Source organism: Montipora foliosa, chromosome 1, assembly GCF_036669935.1.
Source record: "Montipora foliosa isolate CH-2021 chromosome 1, ASM3666993v2, whole genome shotgun sequence".
Classification (NCBI taxonomy): domain Eukaryota; kingdom Metazoa; phylum Cnidaria; class Anthozoa; order Scleractinia; family Acroporidae; genus Montipora; species Montipora foliosa.
Window position 1 is genome coordinate 59,245,394 of NC_090869.1, and position 5,000 is coordinate 59,250,393.

The 5,000-nt window shown below is 37.5% G+C and overlaps 1 pseudogene; it reads right to left on the reverse strand.

Annotated features, from left to right (window-relative positions):
* The window catches only part of LOC137971819 (uncharacterized), a 27,571-nt pseudogene extending 22,574 nt beyond the window's left edge, over positions 1–4,997 (reverse strand).
* Between the last annotated feature and the right edge of the window lie 3 nt (positions 4,998–5,000).

Consider the following 5,000-nt stretch of genomic DNA (forward strand, 5'->3'; position numbering starts at 1 on the left):
CGCGAAGCTTCGAGACAGTAACGCTTGTCACGCAATACTATTTTTCGTAACAAACCCCAATGCCTGAATTCGCAGGACTCGAACCGGGGATAGTTTGACTAATAATCCTTTCATTTAACCACTAGACTACCACATCGCTAACTCCGAAAACATTATTATTATTATTTTTAATATGTCAAGATTCGTTTTCTTCCGAATGCCGCGGTAAACAGGTATTATCACCTACTTAGAAACAAGTTTAAACAGAAAAAATGTCGGCTACCAAACATCAAGAGAAAGCTAACCACTTTAGAATCAAGCAGTAGACTTAATCACTATTTAGCAATGATTTTATGTAGGAAAATTTGGTTTTATAAAACGTTTTGATAAAGGTCAAATTACCACCATGAATGATTTGGAAAGCTGACATTTCAACCGTTAGCCCTTCGTTCTGACGAACAGCTAACGTTCGAAACGTTAGTTTTCCAAATCGTGCACGGTGGTAATTCGACCTTTATCAACACGTTTGATAAAACCAAATTTTCCTGTTTCACTCCCCCACCGACGCAGCACCACAGTCTCTTTAGAAACTAGAAATTTGTTTAATAATAATAATAATAATAATAATAATAATAACAACAACAATAATAATAATAATAATAATAATAATAATAATAATAATAACGTAAGTGGATTGACACAATTGCTGGGAAAGAACCAACAGTTTACATTGTGGTCCGAAAAAACAAAACAAAAAAAAAACAACAACAAATAGAAATAAAAGTAAATTAAAAGCTATACATTATAATAATCTAGAACTTTTTAAAATTCTTTATATAGTTTAAATTATTAAAAAGTTCCATTAATAATAAAATGATCGAGCTTGGAATTATTTTCTAAATTGCAATTATAATGTGTTTTCTTAAATTACTTAACGTTGTATGGCTTTTGCTACTATTATCTAATGAATTCCATAGTCGAGTACTACTCGCACAAAGGGTACGGTGACCAGATTTTGTTTGAAAGAAAGGAGTGAATAAAAGATTGTTTGACTCTTTAAAATAGGCGGGGCATTTGCCATTTATAATCTTATGCATTATGGAAAGTTTCTTAGTCGTATGATGTTGTTAACGGGAATCCAACCTAACTTACTAAAAAGTTGGACTGGACTATCAGAAACACTAGCAACTAAAATTAACCTCGCACATCGTTTTTGCATTCTAATGAACGAAGTAGATTTTCGTTTTTGGTATTTCCCCATACAGTACAGCAGTACTCAAATAATGATTTAATCAATGCATTGCATAATAATTGCCATAACGAATAACTAAGGTATGTCTAGCTCTTTTAAGTAAGCAGATTCTAGAGTTTAACTGTACTTTTTTATGAGATAGTCAATATGCATATATGATCGTCCCAGTTGAGGTGTTTATCAATCTTGACACCCAAACGTTTTTCATCTTTTGCTTCTCCGACTGGAGTACCACAAGCAGATAAATTGAGAGATGGAGTTTTTGACTAGTTCCAATAACTAACTGTTTCGTCTTTTTCGTATAAACTAACTGACAATGATGATTAATGGTTAATGATTTTATACATACTAATTAGTGTTGGTAAATATTCGGTACAATCATCTGCTACCACGAGGCCTAGGACAGAGTAATCTAAATTGACGATAACAGTAAATCCAGAGAAAATTTGGAATTGAATTGGGTACAACATTGAGTGAACTGATTTGGTCTATTGTTTATTTTCCCGCAAAACTTGGTTTAAAAATAGACACTTTTCTGACGCTGATGGGACTAGACCAATTTGAGTAAATCTTACTCCTGAGTGATGGACTCTTGCACTCTACCGTTTGCCGGCCATAGTGATTTCCAAATTCCCACTTTAAGTACAGAGTCGGCCGCTTAATTTGTTTTTGGAAATCTTAATTCCGTAAGTGTCAAGATCATGCAACATTATCTTCAACAAACCGCTCCGGCCCAAGCCCTTCGCCATTTTTAAGCTGCCATCGGAGTAGTTCAGTAATACTCTTCGAACCACAGATATGCCCAACCACCCACGTTGCGTTTCTAATCCAGTATCCATCAGCCGACGAAGGAAATTGGTCAAGTGCACAGGACCACCAATCTCTGCTAAATGGTCACCATACTTTTGCTGAAGCGCTCGGTCATTTGTCTCTCCGTACGGCTCAAGAATGTCTTTTGCGATTTTCACTACTGCAAGGTTCACATCAGTAAACGATCCTTCTTTAAGAATGTTAATGGTGTTCTTCATACGGACCATGGTCGAGACATTGTCCACTTGATCCTGGTTACTACTTTGTGTCTCAGCAGTTCCACCTGAAATGATAATAAGCCATGGCCGTCATGATGGGGAAAACATTTAAGGTAGCTTAATTTAGTTTAAAAGCTCTCAAGTAACGCTCTTATTAGAAGGTATGGCATTACAACGCTGTATCACGTATTAGCAATGTTACGGTTCCATAAGAAACAACAATTATTGCTGAACAAGATGCGGTCATTATTGTGTAATAAGTCACCGTGGCAACGGGCAAACCCTGTAATAATACCCTATATTTTGTCTTTAGTTGCACATATCTCAAAAACAAACCCGGCGACCCTCATATTTTATTGATGGAAAGTGATCAGAAGGCCAAGATAAAGCTTTCTGCAAAGTTTAAAAAATTCTGGTCAGCGGATTGAGATCCACCTTAACTCTGTGGTTTAAAAAAAATGGCTCTGATTCTGCAGTACAGAATATTTTTAAACTTTCATCTGTCCTACAACTTGTGCCGCAACCGTTTGCGGCAGCAGTCAATGAAAACGTTCCTCTAACCTCCTGCGACCATTGAAAACGAGACAAGTTGCAAGAAACCTTGCATAGTGGAACACCCATAAAGCAACTTGTTTGACGATGTGAGAACTTTTGTGGAATAAAAAAAAAAAACGAGAAAAGCTGCAAGAAAAATTGCCTCCTGTAACAGCGCCTTAATTAATGATAGCATAAAACATCATAGAAACAGTAAATGTACATACATAAGTTAATAATTTTATCAACAAAGCAATTTAACGCGTCAAGGCTGAGGCGCAAGGAAGGAAGCATTAAAGTCATGATGATACCACTGGGCGCACCCTTCCTCAAAATCATCGTGATCAACAAAAATCGAGACTTCCCGCATACTTCAAGAAAGGAAGCCCAAGCAATCACAGGCAACCTAAAGATTTGTGCCTCGCAGAAGTAATATGATAAACGATATACTATAAAAAATACATATTTTCGAGAGAAATGCAATAAGTTATAGGCTACTACTGATTGCGGGTAGAGACTTCCTAAAACGGAAAAAAATAACGGCTCTTTCCCCACCTGTTATAGTAACTTCCTCAGCTTGCCCGAACAAATCCACAACACCGTAAAGTACAGGTGGGATGGTTTTGATTCGTTTTCCAACATTAACACGCCATTTATGAAGAAATGCAGAGTATTGTCTGACTTGTGCATTATCCCCACACGGTCACCCACCTACCGGTTGGTAAGATAAATATGCCGGCCTTAACCATAGGGCAAATAATGCAGTATGACGGTATACATGTACTGTCAAAAAATGCAAGTTACATTGTCTTGTTTGGTTTAAACTCTATAGTAAATTTGATGTTTACATGGCAGATATTGAGATTCTGTAGAAATTTAAGAGCATTGTTTTTACTGTCAAACAGAGTGAAAGTATCATCAACGTATCGAAACCAAATAGAAGGACGACCGGTGTAATTAAAGGGGAACTCCGGTGTAAAAATGAACTTTTTTCTGAGAAAAGGGCAGTTAGGGAGGGTTCCATTTTGACTACCTGTTTAGTCTTCTTGTCCTTCCTCCCGTATATATTTTGGCTAAAGAGGAGCAGAAAATCCAGTTTAGATTTCCGCCATCTTGGACGCTTTATGAGCCGCGTTGTATTGACCAGCAGTTGGCTGTGACGTCATATCGTCAAAGTTTAGCGGGAGTTCTGATGTTTTCTTCTCTGCGGCACCTTGTCTTCGTACGTTCGTGTACTTTAAAATTTTTAAGGCGCTAATTTTCTAACAACTGTCTAGTTACATTTACATCCTAGCTCAATATGGTAAACTGCTGTGGTCCTGGATCTATTAATTACTCAGCCAAAAGCAACGGCATTAGTTACCATAAGTTGCCGCGAGATACTCAGCGGCGGAAAGCATGGCTGGAACGGATAAGAAGGACTAATATGCCTTCACTTGAGAACTGCTGTGTTTGTAGCGATCATTTTTCAGTAGAAAGTTTTGAAGTCAATTTACGTGCGCAGATCACTGGAGTAAAGTGCAAACGGAGACTGAAGGAGGATGCTATACCAACGGAGTTCTGCTTTCGTCCTCCGGCGAAGAGGCCGAGGCTGTCTAGCGAAAATCGTCTTCGACGTCGAAGCCACGAAGAAGTTAGTGTATTTTGTTTATCGTTCTTTTTCAAGAATAGTTATTTCAATCATTCAGTACAAAGTAAAGCATTCGTATGCGACTTACCGCTACTAAAATACCACTATCTTCCGCTATCTTTTGAACGCGTTTAAGCTCATAATTAAGTTATAGCAAGCTGGCTTCCACATTACTTTAAGACGTGTGACAATTGAAGTAAAAACGGGGCATGAAACATGCGCCTTAACTGTTATTATGTTGATGCAGAGCCGAAAGAAAAATAGAAATACATCGATGGACTGTATTTCTATGTATATTTTGTTTGAACAAATAAATCGATCAAAATGCCGAAATTAAGTTGGAGGTATTATTATTATTATTTCGTTTCCCAGACACACACGAAGTGTGAATTACACGCAATTAACTGCTTGTTGTATCTGGGTATATTGAATGCATCACAAGCACTTATTTATACTCATCGAGGAATCCTTTCGCTCTACTACAGGCAGTTACAGAACTGTTGAAACCTGACAATGGTCAGAGTACTCCTGCCCAAAGTACACTCACTCCGGCACAATAGTCTGAATCAAACATGGA